Here is a 7,701-nt window from a genome sequence, read left to right on the forward strand (position 1 = left end):
TCATCCATGAAATATTGTCATCTTACAGGTTTGTATGGCGCGGAGCTAGTACAGCTACTTACCGCTAGGTGGCGTGTCTACTGCGCCATACAAATTTGCGTTTCTATTTCACTTATCGATAGGTGAAAAAACTCGCACTCGAGGCCCAGTAGTCCTGCTATAGTGTCTGTGGAAAACAAGTTAAGTAGAATATTTACAAATTGGCATAGATTGATAAGGAAACTATACACCTTCATAGCTTACCTCTAATAAAACACTACAAACTTTATATTTGTTCGGCAATTATTCAAAACAGTATCAATAGAGCCAACTTGGCAACTAACAGTCTTGTATAAGTTGCTGCGCAATTTCACCCCTAAATCATACGAGATAAGGGTGTCAACTGTACAGTTTTATCGATGCAATAACTTAATGCCTCCAAGTTTCTTAGAAATTGTTGATCTAATAGCTTTTGGTCACACAATATTGTTCGTTGGGTCTCTACATAAGTCTGTCGGCCGTTGCTTTTGGATACAATATGGGCCGTTTCGAACGATCTTGTAATATACTCGTAGTAGCCAACGAGCATTTGCAATGAATGGTGTTTGCAAAATATATTAAGTATAACGTATAGTATAGTCTAAGCGATTTTGGTTGTACGGTGGCCTGCGCCTAAAAGTATACAGGCGGAGTTTTTAAAATAGCGATCTCAAGCTCACATGCTGCTCAAGCACATCCTCATAAACACCACTGCTACACATATCACACACAACACGTCCCCGGATTTATAACAGATGTAGGTAGCTGGTCCCTTCATCATCAGGGATCGCTATTTTAAAAACTCCGCCTGTATATATATATGTTTTAGGCGCAGGCCACCGTACATTCAATTTGTGCTTAAGTGATAGGTTGCAAACCGTGTCGCCGTTTTTCACAAAACACAATGTCATCTAGAACGCAGCATTACAGTAAATATTGTAACTAGGTATACATATTATTTCTTTGTTTAGTTTTTACCTACATAGGTTGCCTGTAAGAGATTGCTCTTTGCGATAAGGGCGCTTATTACACATTGCTTCTAGTTTGTAAGTAGTATATTTTTTTAGTTCGTTTTTAAAGTTATATTCTATTATTTCGTTGTGTTACTTAGGTTGTATTTAAAACTGTCATATATTATGTACAACTACTCTACTTCAAAAGTTACTTCCTACAAAATAGTAAATGTTGAAAATGTAACTTTATGTAGTACAATGTTGGTGTAACTATGTCTTGGATCGTGCCGAAGCACAGACTCGAGAGCTTATGATTTATCTGCACTGAGTCAGTCAATACATGTACTATAGCCGTAACATTGTACACTATGTACCTATTTACAATTTAACCCTTACAAAGAACAATGCACCACTGCGATATAAAACGCATTACATCCAAAATATTATACCTACTTTCTTGTCTTTGATAAATCAATTTCGTAATACTGAGATCGTGTAAATCTGGCTGCAGGCCTTTGGTCTGCTTCAAATGCTTCATGTTCAGACAAGAAGTCAGTTGGTAACTATCAAATTGTTTGTTGATTATAGTTGATAACTGACTAATTAGGTACGTGAGTTAGTGAATCGTATGCTTATAGATAAATCTCATAAAATTTAATATGAAAATGTCACGTTTTGTCAGGCTGAATGCCTGAATCAGTGACAGAAACTACAGAACTCATCGCTCATTTCGACCTCATTACTTCATGCTTATTGCACGCTTGTAATAACGAAAATTACTTCTACAAGGGCACTTTTACAAGCACTACATAAATTCCCCATTAAGTTGGCGAGTCGTCTCTGAGTCCTCACTTTACACCCCTGGGAGGTCATTCTATATTACGAAAACTATATTTCAGAGCGCTGCTGCACGAGCCACGGCTCTATATCGTTGTATTAAACGTGCCGCTTGCACGACAGCTCTCGTTCGTTCGTTTTCGTCAGAATAGAGTAACCCTACTGCTTGCCACGTACGTGGCGCTAGTATATTATGATAATATTCTATTTGCTGCTTCCTCCCGCTAGGTAAGCTACTGCTGTCCACACACTTTAGTTGGAAACTAGCGCAGCGCGGCTCACGCTGGTATATCCGTTGTAAAGTTTCGATTTATGGAATCAGAGCCGTGTGATGAACAATGGCGCTTGTTTCATATTTGTGTGCATGTTTGTGACTAACACGCTCTTTTCTTGCAAATTGACGATCATTATAAAACTATAGTAATGTCTTAATGACTTTTGTATATGTTTAACATCCTATACCTATATGTATTGTCGTTCGTTAGCTTTTATGAGTTATTCAGGTTCAGCTATTTAGGTATTATCATCGACACATAGCAATGCTGTCTACCGTAGGAGCCAACCTAACCTAACCTAACCCAACCTCATTTTTCCTAAGCAGGTCAAACCAGTTTTTTTCTGCAACTTGCACTATAAAAAAAAATAAAATTGCTTAGTCACGTCAGCCAGTGTCAGTTGCCAACACAATTAAAAGAAAAACTACAGTTTTGAAAAAGGAACGCTCTGTTTGGCACTCGGCTCACTAACTTTTGAGTCCCAGACGCGACGTGCCAAAGAAAAAAGGAAAACCTATGATTTGAGTGAAACCCTTTTGTCAGCTGACTAAAACTTTTGTTGTCATCGTGATTGGTTATGTTTCTTGTAAAATTATTTGTAGTCGTACATAAATATAATGGTTTTGGGAATATTTTATATTTTGTAATAATATTATAAGATGAGTTATTAAATAGTCAGTCAATTTTATATTATGCTATTTATGAAGCCTATTTGTTTTAGACCTTTTTTGTAGGAGAACCTAAAAAGTAAATATAATAAAAAACTAAAGATAACATAGGTCTAACAAGTTTCCACCTTTAGGTAAAATATTATTAAAATAATTTTAGGCCGATAAATTAAAGGTAGAGTTTCTAATAAAATATATCGGGAGTAGGAAGCTCCTACATGACAAGAGCACAATGATCTAAAATTGCTACCACCGCGACCTACAGTCGCTTCATTTCCGCACATGCGCTACGGACAAGCAATAGATTGGACGTTTTAGGACGTATATTTTCTCTTGTATCTGTCAAATATTACTCGAAGAAGGGTTATTTTATTGGAATTTTTGTTTATTGCACTGGTATATTACATAATAATATATATGAACCTGATCCAGAGAGAAACAAGATAAAACATAATTAATTTCAATGGTCCTGAAATTACAACGTAGTTATAATTATGTATGAAACCGGCGACCTGGCTCACAAACAAGTTAGGCATACCTATCTCTGACGACCGAATGGCGTAGTGGTTAGTGACCCTGACTACTGAGCCGATGGTCCCGGGTTCGATTCCCGGCTGGGGCAGATATTTGTTTAAACACAGATATTTGTTCTCGGGTCTTGGATGTGCCCGTAAAATGGCAATAGGCCCGCCCCCTATTACATTGGGACTAACATACACTCTGGCGAAAAGTGGGTGCAGCAATGCACCTCTGCCTACCCCGCAAGGGAGTACATTAGTACAAGGCGTGAGTGCGTGTGTGTGTGTGTGTGTGTGTGTGTGTGTGTGTGTGTGTGTGTGTGTGTGTGTGTGTGTGTGTATCTCGTGAATATAAACGTACTCCCACTACTCCATCGGGGATTACACTCGTGAGCATATTACACAACACATTTTGCATGCATAATAATTGTAAATTTTGAACAGTCTCAACTTGTTGAAGATTTAACCGTCTCCCTTAGTTTTCAGAACAATGATTCCCTCCCACGAATAATATGCAAGAGAACAACTAATCTTATGTGAGTAACTTGTTACCTTCACTAATTTACAAGTTAAGCCTGAAGTTGGAGCTAGCGGAGCAGCCTCCAGTGGGTACATGAGGAGGCGCTAATGAAGGATTAACTTAAAGGATTATAGAGTAATTGATGGTTTTATAAAAAAATATAGATGACTTTAATATTACAGCATTAAAGCAAACATTGTATGGGATTTGAAAAGGTGTCTGTTTATTACATAGGAATTTTATTAGCTTCTACTCTAACTGCAGCAGTAACAGAAATTCACTGTTATGCATTGGGAATTTAACAGCGATAGTAGGTATTAAGTTTGTTTTATGTGTGTCTAGTTTTGCAGTAAGACCGCCACGAGCCATGAACTTAAATACTAACATTCTTCAAAGTATTTTCACACAATACTCTACTCTCCCCTTTTCTGTAGTTTCTTAGTTATTACTAGGCTTCGTAATGTATATTTTAAAAGACAACGGGCTTTTATAAATATCCTTTGCGATGGTAATTCTATGAAACGGGAGCGTTGCCTCAACCGCGGGGGTAAAGCCAGCTATCTTGCTTATTTACTTACAAAATAACAAGCTATGTTTATTTAATACTCGCACTATTGCTTCAGTTTAGTTGCTCTGCTGAAGTTACTGATGTGAAGTTATAGTGAGGAAAATAATTCATACCTATTAGCATAATAGTGTTAGCAATTCTGTAGGTAGGAATTTCGATTTAGACACCTATTATGGTTGGAATTTAAAATGACGTTTATTTTTTGTTTGTATGCGTGTGTTTTTATGGAATATTAAAATGATGAGATTCATGATGTTAGGTACTGATCCTACGGAACTATTTAAAAGTCAGTACCTAAATAGTCGGAATCTCACCTGATTGAATACACCATACGTCAATATGTCAGTTTTAATTATAGCTAAAACATCGTTTATGTAAATCATGAAGGCATAGAATGAAATTTATGTCAATTCAATTTCAAAAGAAAGGTTTATAAAGAATTTCTTTGCAATAACTTGGCAATGTTACTTTATATATATACAATTCAGAGGAAGCATTGGAGTGAAAATGTAGTTCAATTGTCAGAATAAAATAATAAAAGTAAAAAAAAAAACATGCATATAATTTTATTTAAATGTAGTCAGTGCCGCGAGCACAGGATTCGAAACCTCCGTTTACGTTGCGTATCGTAAAATGTCAGGCAAAGGAGAATGGCCATTTCTCTATGGCGCCATGACCCAGAGCGGCCATTGATGAAACATACACTGATGTGTAGTCCGTGACTACAGCATATACTGGTATTAATTTTATTATTATGAGACATGGGAGAACGAAGATATAGGTGCTGAACGATCAAGTCTTTCTACTGTACTAGATGTTACCCTCGAGCTAAAAATTGATTAAAAAGTGTTTCCGTGGGAATTCCTGGCTAAAAAGTATTTTATATGTTACTTCGGGATAACGGGAACTTGAATAGAATGAAATAATTTTTGAAATTGGTCTCTTTATAAAAATAGGTTTCTGAGTGTGAAATGTGCAAAAATAATTATGATATTATTTGCATAAATAAAATCATGTAATACATTTTGTGATCCGCTATGAATTGGGAATCCCTTGATTTAGATTATAAAACTTATTTGTGCGTGTACCATTCAGCAAAATCTTATTTAACGAAAAAAATATATTTAATTAATTTACTTTTGAACCCTAATATCTCAAGAACCCCATGGTTTAGATTTTTTAAAATATTTTTCCCTGATAAAAGACATTTTTATCAATAACTTAAAATAGGTTTGGTGAGTGGCTGCTAACTTTTGCAAAGCGGGTCAGGTTTCGCCATTCTTCTTTGTTAGTTCCAAAAGTGGCATTTGTTTTTTCCATGTTAAGTGGAATTTCACAAAACGCTAAACGTATTTAGTAGCCTGTCATAGTCTGTCAGTTAGTACAAAATGTATTTAAACTTTGATGTATCATTATTCTTTTCTATGTTTGTGAAACTGTTTCTGTTTGTGTGCAATAAAGAGTATTTTATCTTTATCTTTTAAATACGTTTAGCGTTTGGTAAAAGTGCCCCTTAGTGTAGTTTCGAAAATAGTATCAAATCCTGTGCTCGCATCTCTGTTCGCAAGGTTTCCCGCGAGGCACGAGGTAAAATATGTTTGGGCTTATGGTTTTAACTATTTTTATTAAATACCTATATTTGGAGTGAATTGGCCGAAGTCGAGCTAGCTTCAGTGATCGTAACTGATCATCGATGTTAAACAACACATGGCACGGTCACTCATTGGATGGGTGACCGATTTCAAGAGGTTGTTTTCTGGCCCCTTCCGTGCTTTAGGCGGCAGTTTTAAGCTGTGGGTCCCGGTTGCTGTTTCCAGTAGCAGTCGTAAAACCTAGTCTAGCCTTAGGACAGCTCGACAGACATCTAGCAATCGGGTTGACCACTTAGCCGACATTTCTTTCAGGACAAGCTTGCTTGTGTTGAAGTCTACCAACCCACACTAGGCCAGCGTGGTGGACTAGCCCTAAACCCTTCCTTCAAGGAAGGAGACCCGTGCCCCAGGAGTTGGGACGTGATATGGGTTGTGATAATTATGTGTTCTTTTTATTTTCATCGAGTAGGACTTAATGTTTCACTTATTGGTAAGGGTGTACTTAGGTAGGTTTTTCAAATGAGAAACAGTGCCTACAAGTAAGGTAAAGTCATTAAAGTTATTATTGTGACGATGTTATTATAGTGTTACTAATTTTATTATAGTGCTATCAATTTATCATAATAAATGGTATTAATTGCTAACCTACTACTTACTTACCTACATATTTTGGTGCGGTCCGATCCAATACATTTTTGCCGTTCAAGCCTTTTGCCTCTCATAAAAAGCATTTTCGTGTACTAAAAATGTACAAAACTTAAGCTTATTCATTACTAGCTGTTCCCGCGCGCTTCGCTTCGCCTTAAAAAGTTTTCCCGTGGGAATTCCGGGATAAAAAGTAGCCTATGTTCTTTCCCAGTGTCTAGACCGTATGTATACCAAATTTCATTCAAATCCGTTCAGTAGTTTTGGCGTGAAAGAGTAACAGACAGACAGACAGACAGACAGACAGACAGACACAGTTACTTTCGCATTTATAATATTAGTTAGGATTTTATACAACAAGTACGAATAGAAACATTTTAAATTACTTTCTGTCCTGATTCTCGTTTCCATTATCCTCCTAAGTAATCCCGTAAAACACTTGAACCTTGTTAGGGCAAGAGCTAAGTAAATAAATGTTAACGATAATTGAAGTTGAATTACTCGCCGAAAGCTCTGCCTTAATTGAAATAAATTTATTTACCCACCACAGTACATACATACACATATTATACCCTAATCCAAAAGTATTACGTAAAACTTATAACCATAACTAAAACTACGATGTAGAATCACAATAGTAATAAAGTAACCGACCAAGTCAGCAATAAGAACAAAAAAAACACAGAAAAGAAAATTCCAATATAACAAAAAAATAACAAACGTCAAAAACCGTCACATTCCAATTTCGAAATCAATAAATCACTCTACTCACCGGATGATCAAAGTCACATAACAGTCACAGCACTTTAATTACAGACGGTGGGAGGGAACAAAAAAATTCGCGCGGCTTTTCTCATGAAACCGGGCGAACACACGACCGCACTTCGCCCCGGTCCGAGTGAAACTGGGCTGTGCGCAGTCTCGGAGGCACTGCCCCGCTATTCCTTGCCAATTATTATTTTGAATAAAAACATGACAGATTTGGCCCGACCTTTGCCTGTCAAATCCGTTATTGAAGCCGCGATGGCCGGTCGTTTGCCGGTATTGTTTAGTTTTGTTGCTTTTGAATTTGTCGCTAATTTTTTGCGTGCGTTCGATAGTAGCGGA

The 7,701-nt window shown here is 36.9% G+C and overlaps 1 protein-coding gene across 1 annotated transcript in view; it reads right to left on the minus strand.

The window, feature by feature from the left end:
• The window catches only part of LOC105385088 (connectin), a 59,777-nt gene extending 52,279 nt beyond the window's left edge, over positions 1–7,498 (minus strand). Inside the window, exon 1 of the mRNA XM_048627162.1 lies at positions 7,367–7,498. The gene's annotated coding sequence lies outside the window, so the exon portion shown is untranslated. The remainder of the gene's footprint in view (positions 1–7,366) is intronic.
• Positions 7,499–7,701: the final 203 nt, after the last annotated feature.

The sequence above is a fragment of the Plutella xylostella genome, chromosome 18, assembly GCF_932276165.1.
Source record: "Plutella xylostella chromosome 18, ilPluXylo3.1, whole genome shotgun sequence".
Lineage (NCBI taxonomy): Eukaryota > Metazoa > Arthropoda > Insecta > Lepidoptera > Plutellidae > Plutella > Plutella xylostella.